We start from the raw sequence: 13,399 nt of genomic DNA on the forward strand, positions 1-13,399 counted from the left end.
TTGTACAACAGGATATTATAATTATCATTATTCTGTAATCATAACATTTCAACCCACATTATTATTTTTCAACAATTTTTAATTTCCTCTTTGAATAACTTTTCTACCTGTTCTTATACCACTTCAACTGCATTTTCATAATATTCACTAGATGGCATGTATCCTTTCACTGAAAGTGAATCCTTTGGGTTCATTCTTATCCTGATACCAGTAATTAAATCGTTAGCAAAATCCGTCCTTTGTACACATTTTGCTATTCCTTTGTTTATAATGGCTTTATCACAATTTTCTGTTTTTTGAATAATATACTTTAACCCCTTTTTCTTTCCTTCCTTCCTCACTTCACTGCTATTTCTTCTGAATTTGAGATAGTTTACTCTAGATCAAGAAATTTTGATCGCACTCTTAATTCCTGCTATGTAATTCACCAGAAAATGATAACATTTTTTTTCAGTTATTCTACACGCCTAATTATCTTGGAATAATGGTTTTCTTAAAAAGAAAGTATTTTTTACAATTTATTTTTGAACTGGGATATGCAAAATTGTTGATCGGTAATGAGCTGCTCCCATTCTAGCCAAAGTAACTCTGATCTTCAGAGAAAATTTGAACAGAATCAACATAAGTTACCTGTAGGGTCTTGAAGCTTTTTTTCAGTGGACTATTTCCAGGCCCTTAAATGGTGATCGTCCGATTTTAGGTAGATTTGATAAGAAAGCTACCAATTGTAATAGGTGCCAAATTCGACTTCCGAAAAATTTCGACAAATCTTCAAATCCACCCAGATTCCAAAACCACCGTTAGTTCAAAAGTTTATACATATATATATATTTCACTTCTTGTGGACACGATAACTGCCGTAATTTTGCGCCAATCACTTTCAAATTGATACATAAAATATAACAACCCAAAATCTCGGTCGATTTTGTTAATGGGAAAAATAGGATCATGGTGGTGGTGATGGGGGCTTTATCGAAAAAAAATATTACTATAACTTTCTTATTAGGTAAAATATCGAATTCGTTTAAAGTTCCTACTATTCTTTGGATAAGGACCTAAAACTTATCTAAGTAAAATTTTTGGATATCACCAACCATTGGCCCAGGGGGTGGAAAAAGTTGGGTTTCGAAGATCAAAAATCACACCTCCCTCAATAGGCAAAGTATCTAATCGGTTTAAAGTGGTCGTTAGTCCTCTAAACATTACCTAAAACTTTTGTCTGAAGTAATTTTTGATATGACCAACCCTTAAAAGGCAAGGGGGTGACTAAAGTTTTTCTGGAATTATAAGAAGGGCTTTTCGTATACTAAATGTGAAACTTTATTTCACACGCAACCACCGTACTGATAAATCAGAAGTTTTACTTAACTTTAAGGTCGAAATCTTTATTATTTTCTACTTAACATAGGTGAAATCTATTTCCGCCTTTCGGCATGCCGAAAAGGATTTTTGTAATACGTTTCATAATCATTTCTACGGTTATTCTGTGGATTTTGGCCGCAAAGCCTGTGATGTATGTACATACATAAACGCAACTTTAGCGCATTAAATGTAAAACAATGTTAAAAAAATAGGTACACCAAAAATTGAAGTTGAAGTTATTCTGCCTTTAGGCATGGCTAAGTCATCAAAATATTTTTCCATTACTTGTAGCTTCTGAAAATTATTTATTTAAATAATTTTTTACAGTCATACAATGTGAGCGAGGTAGAAAATTATACTTATACTTATGTAGTATTTGATTTAAAGTTTTACTCCAAGTTTAGAGATTTTCAGCGCGCTTCATTTTCCTAAAGAAATGAGACTACTTCCAGAAGATTAAAATCACTCGCAATGCGTTATTCGGCCGTTCATTTTCGAAGCAATTATTGTTTCAAAGTTAGAAGAAATGTAAGTTAAAATGTAATAATAATAATTAAATGTTTTAATTAAAAAAATTCAATTTGATATTTTTTAAACCGATGATAAAAAACTATAAAGTTCGTTTGTTGTTTTAAATCATGTTTTAACTGGTAATATAAAATGTTAGTCAAATATTTGTTCTTTGCATGAATTGAATAACTTTGTTTTTCTACGAGCGTATGAGTATAAAATAAATATTATTTTAACTGATCAGATACATATTTATTTTCCACGGTTTTGGAAATATTTTATATTTCATTTAGCCGTTAGCTATCAATCTTAGAATTCAAAGCGACGAAGGAAAATAATGATGAATTTCATTTCTAATGATTTAAAAAAAAATATTTATATTTTATATTTTTCGTTCTTTGCAAATTTATACTAAATTAATACGATGCAAATCGTTTTATATTATCTCTGAGATACTTAAAAAAGAAACTTTTAATATAAAATATGACATATATATAATTCTGTTTTTGTTATTGATTTTATTCAGAGCTTTGTTATCTTTCAAATAACTTCTTTTTAAGATCGTAGCCAGCACTAAAACTAAGTAGACTTATTTCTCCTCTTGTTGACGTTCTGGATAATTATATTCTACCGCTAAATTATTAACGATTTCGTAATAAAGATTATACCACCACACACAACTTCACATACAATTTAGAAAAATCTGGTTAGCGTTATATTTCTAACAAAAGATAAACCTTGTTTTTTATACTGCACCTTTAAACTGCTGTTTTTTGTTTTGCATTAGAAAAATCAAAGTGGATATTCGATTTGTTTACAGAAGCTTTAAACTTTTTACCGATGAATTTTCTTTTCTAATTAAATTTGTTGGCAAAGTTTTCATATTTTTCCGCACTGACTATTTCGAGAGTTTTTTGGTGGTTGAGGCACACAAGATTGATTATCTTCAAAATGTCCCACACATAAAAAATTAGTAAATTTAAATCTAACGAGTAAACAGATTAAATAACGCGACTTCTACTTTTCACTTTTTAAAAAACTAGTGTCTGGAGACAACGACAGAGGAATGCCATACGTAATTCATATCTGCCGTTACACGCGATTAGTAAACCAATTTTGCTGAATTCTAACTAAATAGATATGTAATTTTGATGGATAATTTTCAAATGTACAAAATTAATACTTATAAACAAGCAATAAAATCTATATTCTATATAGTTTGAATAAAAAAGAAAACTGTAATACCGAATTCCGCTACATAGATATATTTTCACATCGAAATATTTTGTAGCTGACTTGCTCAAATAATTTTCTTTCAAAATCTGGCATTTCAAAATAGTGTTTAAATAAATAATAACACTATAAGAATGCATTAGTGCTTTTATAAAAAAATAATTTTAAAAAGACATTTACAAATATTTTACTGGTAATTTAACTAATTTTGACACGATCAATAGTTGACTTAATAATGATTTACCATTAAAAACACGTGAAAAAAAAAAAAATGTATTTCGCTTATGAAGAATGTTTGTTTAAACATGTAAATTAAACATTAAAGTAATTTTTCAGCCTACTGTGAGGTTTAATATGATGTGGAAAGTGTTATAAATTATTATTTGTAAACATTATACACGCATCAAATGTAAAACAGATGACTTTTAAACACAAATATTGTATAGAATGTAATAAGAAAGTGACAAATGGAAAAGTTAATCGAAGTGTAAACAGTAATAAATACGAGAGAAAATTTGATAAGGCGTTATATAGAAGGATCTAGAAACGACGCATGACTGGGAGTGGTTAAGAAAAAACTGCTGGAGTGTGTATGTAAGCTAGCGTTTATTGAAAACATGTACGCAGATATTTGCAATTCTTTTTTGTTTTTCAGGGACCGGTACATTTATTTCGCAGAAAATGGAAAAGGAAATTCGAGCAGCATGCTCCAATGTTCAGCAGAATCTAATTTAACACTGAACAATAATAGTATTTTAGGATAAAAACAATAGATTTGTATTATACTGAGACCAGATATTACAAAAAAACGTTCTTCTTTGGTAGTATTCTTTGTACAACCCGATCAATTTTTTTTACTAGGACGATTTATTTTTTACTTTATCTTGAAACGTTTTATAAGAAACTTTATTTATCCTTTTTATTTTTATTTTTTATTATTAAGGCTCTAAATTTCGATACTGAGCTGAGCCGATGTAATGTATCGTTTTACCAAAAAAAGGTATATATTAAATGCTCTTTTTTTCTTATTGAGTTTCTCTTTGTAATAAACGATACTCAGTATTAAAAATCATATTGAATATATTATAAAAATAGTTATTTGGAATTTGTTCATTTACTTATCAATAGGTAAAGTTCAAAAAATTGAAAGAGTAATTTTTGATAAAATCTGTAATTGTTGTTTTAGTTTATTTAACTTTAGTTTTATTTAGATGATCTTAAATTAAAGGTATTGCTTCTAAAAGGTTTTTTAAAATTAATTATTCAAGAGTATTACTTTATAATCTATTGATAAAAGTTAATTACTCTGGTGCAGTTTAAATAATGTACATTTTTATTAATTTAAAATTAAGTGGCAAAATAAAGGAACCTTTTAATGAAAAAGATAAGAAAATTTAATTAAATATAGTGAAAAGTGAAGTTAATTCAAATAAGATACCTTAATTCGATAAAGTAGTTACCAAAGAAGTCAATAGATATTAAGTGCCTCTCTATCCCCGAAACAAAATAGGCTATGAACTCTTCGTTCTTTAAAAAAAAGTTTAATTGTATCTAAGAATTTAGGCAAACACATTGTTTCTTTGAATTAAGAAACCATTCTTTTGTTTCGTCCAATATAATGTGTAAATTGAACGGATTTTAACTATTTGCTTTGATATTTTCCTCTTAAGAGATTCTCTTTTATCGTTTTTGCCTATTAAAAAAAAAAAAAAGATATCGATTAATTTCATGAAAGCTGTAATAATCGTCTGATACTTGAACGTAGTATCAGATCGATAAAGATAAAGAACTGAATTGATAGATTTATTATGTTAATTAAATGGCTAAGTGAAAAGAGGTGCATTAAACCTTCAGGAAATTAATGAAGGCTTGAGTACGGCGTGGTAGTTGCCGAATGAGCTAAAGAGATAATTCTAACTGGAAAATATTTAGCTCTGCTATTAATGTACGGACGTACTAAATAAATAGAATTGGGTTTACAAAACGTGCTCAATGTTCGTAAATAGTTTTTTACTTTATTAATAAATGCGAAACAGTTCTGTATTTAATTTTCTTGGTAGGGTCAAGTTTTACTTCTCTCAGAATTAACAGAGTGATTGTTATTCAGTAAACATAGAAATATATTTATTTGTCAAATAATTCAATTTGTTTTCTTTCTCAAGAAAATAATTTAAAAAAAAATATTATTCTTAATTTATCTACTTTTAACTATCTTTATACTTCATTATTAATATAATATTGCAGAATGTACAGAAACTGGGTAAACGATAAACTTATAAATCGAATGCTGTAGGTCTAGGATTTACGACGGATTCTTGTAAATCTATAACTTGTAAATTTTAACAATTTCCTGAAATTCTTTTATGCTCTTAGCTTTCATAATTTTATTCAAAAACTCTATGAATTGTATTTTCGATTTTATCCTCATTACGATTCACATTTTATTAGATGAATTAAGCAATATAAAGAATTTTGTTTGAAAAATATATCTATGCAATATAAATAAATATACTAGAGGTGATAAATAAGTAAACTAAATTTAACGGAATCACTAGCCGATGTTAAACTACAAATACATTTAAGGATCATCATACATGACAAATTAGTTAATTTAGTTTTTGAGAACTGATTAGACTTCCATAATATCAGATGAGTTAAAATTAATGTTACGATTACTTTGACTTATTTTTCTTATAATTCCTAGTCTAATCTAATTTTTAATTTTTTATGTCAATAAAAATTATTCAAAATAATAGGCCTATTTTTTAATTTATTTAAGAATAATAATGGAATGAAAATTTTCAATTTATGACTTTCATGTAAATGTTTCAATACAGGATATACGCTAGGGTGGGAGAACGATTCAAGTATCAAGTCTTTTTAATGTTATTTTTATTGCTGATAACGTACAAAATAGGTTTAACATACACTTAATAATCTGAAACTTATTCTGTGTTCATAACCAAACATTTTTTGCCAAGAAAAAATATTTAATATTCGACTTATTTTCAACATTTCCTGGGCAACTTGAGGGTATTTAATTAAAGTTGTAGTCATTTTTAAATATTACTGCTCTGCTCTGCTGATTTTTGAACTCTTTAGAGTACTCTTACCTACTCTCTTTCGTAGCCTGATGGCTCCCTTTTACCCGAAGAGGACGCTTGGTGTTTGTGTTAAAATATTTATTTAGGAAAAATTGTTTGTTTATTAGGAACAATAAAATAAATAAATTTCTAAACTAAATAAATAAATTTAAACAATAAATTTCTTCTGTCTTCTTCTTGGTCTTCTCCAGGTGGTGGTCGAGGATGAATTAAAGATTCATTTTCGTGCACGCTCTTTTATGGAGCCTGAGAGTAGTGGAGCCGCAGCGCCGCTATGGTGGGGGAACTGTGCGGTTATCTGCGCGGCAGGAGTGACGCTGTGCAAGCGCGTACGTATACTGTGCTCCCGTTGACATCTGAGCTGCTACCGTTGCCGTCCACCGTTATTAAGTTAGGCGTATATGTGGTAACAACTTTCAAATAACTCAACCCGGCTAGTGATTTTATTTTCAATTTATTATTTCTTAATCCAATCCAAGTAGCTTAGAACCAATTTTTCTTGAAACTTTTTGTTTAGCAAATTAGTAAAAAATAAAATAAATAAAAATTCGTATTGCTTAACAGTTTTATTGTAACGTTTCTTAGTGTTTTATTGTGTTTAAATAATTATATAAAATAAAAGAAAGGTAATAATAATTGCTGAATTATCCTTACTTTTTGTATAAACTACAGTATTCTTAATTATGGCGCAATAAGGACTTGTTAACTTGTTCATTATAGGTACATAACTGTACCTATAACAACATTACCGTTCCTGTAATGTTGTTACAGGAACGGACAGGCCCTTTTTTCTGTAGAGGAAGATAGAATTCAGAAATAATCTCCGGTAGGCAGAAGATTTAATGAGGAAAGGTGATGGATAAATATTCAGACTATCGTTAAATTATATAATTAATTTTACGAATTATTTAGTTTTTTAAATAAATTATTAGAAAATATAATATTTTTAGAATAAAAAAAATATTTTTACACATTTCACTTAATTAGTTCGGAATTGACCTCTAAATTAATATCTGTAACAGTATTTGTTACGAGGATTTTGGAAGAGGAAAAGAAAGAAGACACAACTTAGGATTGCATAATCATGAAACATGAGTTCAAACACTGTCCTTAACGGCAAAAATGAATTATAATTTAATTCCCAGTGTATAAGAACATTTTCTACAGCTTACTTTAAAAGTCATCAGACGTAAAGTTAAGAGTATTAAGATAAGATAAAATGATAATATTAATGAAAAAAGAATGTTGTCTTATAAGCTTATTAGAATAGAAAACAGAAACAAAAAAGTATTAAATACAAACATAATACCATTATTCTTGCTAATAATATCACATAATATTTTTTCTGAGGAAGAAACAATTCCCTTTAATATAAAAGAGATCAAATAACATAATGCAATTTAAAATCTGGTGTGGCTACCACATCACTTCCTTGTACGCCTATTAAATTACATATAGACATCATTTGGTACACTTCATTTAAACTTATTTCATTTGAAAGAGAGATACGATCCTCCAATTCTTTAATAAAGTGGACAGTTAGACAATTATTGAGTATGACTTTTATTAACATCAAATATTTGTACAATTATTAATTCAACAATCTTACATGAAATATTAGGATAGAGTAAAAGTTCCTTTATTACTCGTATTACTAGATCGGTATTATTCGTACCTTTGTGAGTTGCTGATTAAAAAAAGTTTCAGATTTTTGGTGTGTCATATAAATAAAAGTTAATAATGTTTAAAATATTCCGTTTAGTGAAATCCTGTATACTGGTTACAAATATTAATTTCGACCTTACGGTGTAAAATATTCAGTTTTTATTATTGGATTATTTGATGAATAATCAAAATGAAAAATGAACTATCATACAGGAAAAAGATAACATAAAATAAATCTAAAAAAAAAACGGCAAGAAGATGAATGTGAAGAGGAAGAAAATGTTAAGAACAAGGGAAGAATAAAAAATATTAAGAAAAAAATAATAAATATAAAGGAGGAAGAAACTATTAAAACCAAAGAAAGAATAAAACGTTTTAAGAGAGGATAATGAATACAAAGAGAGAAAATTTGAAAACTAGAGAACATGTACACAAATTAAGAACAGAAGAATTATATCAAACCAAAGAGCGATTAAATGATTGGCAAAAAAACAAATAAACGTAATGATGATCAACTTCGGACTTAGGTAGTATATTGTCCGACAATGTCGGAGGAGTAATGAACTAAAAGATACAAATTTTTTGCAATTTATTAATGATCGGGCATGTATGCCTCGGTGTATATGTTCATGCGAGGTCTATTTTTCAGTCACTCTGTAGTTAACTTTAATGTAGATAAAATTAAACAGAAATTCCAGAATAACTAAATAAAATTAAACTAGAAAATCCAAAAATAATGCGATTCTAAATTATAATTTTCAATTAATATTAAATAATCAGATGTTTCGCCAAACCTATTACATATACACATATATAATAATGTCTATTAAATTACATATACACATTTTTAAAAGTTCATAAAAATTTATTTCACTAATAACTTGTGATTTTTTCATATTTTTTTTTTTATTGTTTTATTGAATAATTATTTACTGTATTTTTTTTTTTACGATCACGGGTTAATAATTATCCCGAATACTAAATATTTTAAGTTAGTATTTGTAAGAAATATGAGGTATTATTATTATATTTTTTTTTAGGATTATTTAGTTAAGTATTGTTAATCTTAGTATGTTTGTTGAAATGATAATAGAAGCCTTAGTTTTTTCACATCTTGAACCAATTAATGTCTTCGGCACGTAATAGGGTCTTATAAATATGGTGAGGTTAAAAAATCAGAACAATAATAGCTGGAATGAAAAAACTTTATCACATTTACAAAAGATAAAAGCATTTTTCGTTTATTTAGCGTGCAAGTTCATTTATAAAGTTTATAAAAAGAAAAGTTAGACAACCGACATATATATATTTACACACGCACACACACACACACACACACACACACACACACACACACACACATATATATATATATATATATATATACATACACATACACACACACACACATACATTAGTTCTTTTTATTTTAGGAGATTAAACTGTTTTGTATGATTCTCATTTTTCTGAACTAATAAAAGAGTCTGGTATTTCTTGTTGAAATTTGATCGTACAATTAAGAACTGCTGCTCATTTTACGAAACCACATGTAATTACGGTATAAATTTAGGAAGGCAATCTGTATCTCTCTTTTGCAGGACCATATAATTATTCCTGGAGTGAACTTTGGTTATGTCACTGGCAGATCTACGTTTTGGCTTTACTGCCTACGCTGCTAGACGTTAAACAAATATATTTATGACAGAGGCGGGGGTTATGAAATTAGTTGAAATATCTATCACAACTTCAAATCTACAAGTTACATAGAAAAGCCTGATAGCGGGTACGGTTTGTTTGCTACACCATGTAATCACCAAAATATCTGATTTTGTCTCCTTTTCATGGCAGAAAATAATTATACTAAGTAGGAAGTTGTTAAAATTCAGATAAATTTAATTTAATCTTCTAAATTTTTAGTTTTACTTAAAACTTAAAATGAATGTGTTAGAATAAGTCTACCTAAACTTTTTGATAGAATTCTCTCCATTTTATTACCGATAAACTAATAATAATTAATTTTATTTGACTATTTTTGTTTGGTTAATATATTTTAATACGAATCATAGCCCGATTAACAATGGTATATTCTGAATGGTTTTTTGAATTTTTTAATTATATACAAGTATATATAAATGATCAGGAAGTCATTTAGAAACTTTTTCTTTCAACATATTTTGTTAATTACTTTTTTATAGAAGTTATACGACTAAATTTTAAGATATATGAGATGCGCTGGAAGCTTATAATCATAATACAGACTGCACACGTTCGTTCCAAAATATTTAGAATATTATTCAGCAATATTAAGTCGTCAGCTGATTTTTATTATTAGTGTTTGTTGACAGCTCTGGTTTCAACAATTTTTTGTCTCTAAATAGGGTTTAAAAAATTATGCCAGATGCTTTCTTTAAATTTCAAGCTTTGAACTTTCACTTCTCTTTCAGATCCTGGAAAACCGTAGAAGTTCTACATCGAGTAAAAAGATGGTTATTGTCGTTTGGTAAGTACTAATGGAAATTAAGATTTTTCATCTTCAATTGTTAAAAAGTTATGGGGTTTAAGGAAAGTTTTTGAATACTCTGTATATTCTAAAATAATTAAATATTAAAAAAATAATAAGTAATTATGACAAAAAGCTCTTTAGTTTTATTTAGGATTATCGAATAAAAGAATCTGACTCACCTTAGCTCACAATTTTATGATTAAAATATTTATGTTTACAATTATATTGGCTATTATTATATTACCGTAATATATTATTTTCTTTCTGAAGAGATTACTTAAATATAAGACTAAGCACTGATCGCTTACACTGCACTAATCTTTTATTATTTAAGAATTTATTTTAGCCAATTTACTAACTTACTTTTAACATTACCTGAGCTTTTTTGTAATGAAAGTCTTTAAAATTTCTGTTTAGTACTTTAACCGCTTTCTCCTTTGTCTTTAGATATAAAATCAATCGCATTGCAACTCCAATCAAGTGTAAAAAATCGATATCTCTTTTCAACCTTTGTTTTTCTCAGAAATTCAGTCTCATACACACGCGCGTCCGCTCACAATACAAACACAAAATGTACTCCTTACTTTTAATATCCTGTATCCTTTTTTTAACATTTTTTTTTTATATATACAAAGGAGAGATTCATTTTTCTACGCAGCTATAAGTAATTGTTTTAAAAAAACTTCCTTACCTATCCACTGAAATAAAATATGATTAAACTGTTTTAGTGATTATTATTAAGGATATTTCTGTTTGTATTTGATTAGATAATGTTTGTACTTCTATTTATTGTATATATTCCAAAAACAGTTACAATATTAATTCCACTTATTCAGAATATTTAAAAAAAATTATACCAATGAATAAATAATACGAGTAATCATAGTATATAACTCAAAAGTATATTCAATTAATTAATTAATAGTTAATAGTAATTAATTAATTAATTAAATACAATTTTTGTAAGAGAAAATATACAAATAACAGAGTAAATTTTCATGTAATATTTTATATGAATAATGTAACGACTGCCTTTATATTATTTAAAGTAATCTGCAATTAGTGACATTAAAATATTTTATTTTTTGCCGTTACTAGTATTATTAAGTTTTTCGTGTGCTTTCTGTAAAATTTTATTCGGAATTCGTTATGGAATAAACATTCAGAATGACGTAATGCATAGAAATGGCTTCATATTTCAAAACTGAGGGACGCTTTCAAAATTTACGTATTAAGCACTTTAGGACTGAATATACTTAATTAAACTTTAAAATTAAATATTGTGATAATTAAAGTAAATAATATCAACCGACCTAGTCATTTAATTTGTAGTGCTGTTACAAATTATCGGTTTTTGTATAGCAGTATTAGTGTTAATTATTATTGTGAAGGCTGTTATTACTAAGGCTTGGGCCATTAATTCCAACATTTTAACCGTTTAAAGTTTGTTACTGGATGTAATTTTGAAGGTAATACAAAATAAAAAAGTTACTACGGGGCGTTTTATCTCGTTTTATTACTACCGGGATTTTTAAGTTTTTTGCAAAATTGATTACTTATAACTCAAAAAAGAAGACATTTATCGAGAAACGGGTTTTCTTGTAAACGTTTACATTAAAATCATATAACATATGTCCACTCTTCTATTTAAAAATTAGTTGATTCAGTTCGGCGGTCAAAAATTTCAACTCATCATAAAGTAGTAAGAAAGTAGTAATATTAAAGTAACGCCATAAACTATGCAGATCCACAGCAGTTTTTACCTACTAGAATTTCTTAGGTTTGCAATATGAAGCCGTAATAATACCACTCTGTATAATTATTTTAGTGGGTTTTGGAGTTGTTAGAAGATTGACGATTGCCTTTTTTTTAGGGGATGTCTGTTTACTAGGCCAAGCCTGAAAAATATACAAATATTTGTTATTTTAATACAATCGGTTCCTCAGTTCTCTCTCCCAGCAAGCATTATGTCAGATTATAATTAAAAAAACTTCCTAACTTGGTGATGCACAGGTGTAGAAAGCTACATATAACGCATGAGAATATCCGTGTACCACAAAACCCTTCAACAAAGACGGTCGTACATTTCTCTCATTCTAATGGTCCTTCTTGAGTTATCGTAAGTTCTTGAATTATCTTTTGTCTTCTTCTATGTAGATAGATTTTTTTTTTTACTGTTAGCGTCAATTACGCAAAAATGCTAAAAATCTGTGATGAGCTGTGTGCAGAAAGGAGAAGATATTCACAGCACTTCCGAAAGCAGACCCGACAGAACGGAGGTAGAACATGTTAGAAACTGTTTGATGGAGTTGTGATGTGGGAGGATGAAGGCATTGACCTCGATTCCGAAAGCGAACCAGATCGGATTAAGATAATGTTTTTCTCTTTGTGAAATTGTTCGTAGTTGTTTTTGATGAATTAAGGATCTTCGGTATTTATAGTATAAAATTGTTGCCATAAAAAATGTAAGATGTATCAGAATAGGATCTTAAGATGTATGTAGCAGACTCAAATTAATTTGTATAATTGTTACTGCAGTCTAGTTTTGAAGTTTATTTAAGGAATGATTATTCTGTGTTCTTCGTTGTTACAGTGAAGCGCACAGGTCGCGCTTCGGTGAAACAGTTAAATAGTTGAGTTACAATAAAAGTATTTCTTAAATATTCGCTTTGTTTGTCAACGTTTCCTTGATAATAAATGTCTTTCTTTTCTGAAAATATAGGGTCTCTTCTTCTTTGCTTAAATCAAAGCCGTAGAATGTGAATCTATATTAAAATTTGTGTAATGAAGCCTTTTATTCAGAACAATAATTTATATCCCCAAGTAATTTTTTTAACAAATATTTTGTTGTAACCTCAGGAATATACCCTCTTCAAACGTTTTTTTGGAGAGTACACTTTAACAAAGTTTAATAAAAGGATGTATTTCAATTTTTTATTTATTAAACAGCGTTATAAAGTTTCCATTCGACTCTTTGTTCTCTTATGAAACCAAGTAATAATGAAATGGAAATCTAATTTAC

Source organism: Lycorma delicatula, chromosome 1 (genome assembly GCF_047948215.1).
Source record: "Lycorma delicatula isolate Av1 chromosome 1, ASM4794821v1, whole genome shotgun sequence".
NCBI lineage: Eukaryota > Metazoa > Arthropoda > Insecta > Hemiptera > Fulgoridae > Lycorma > Lycorma delicatula.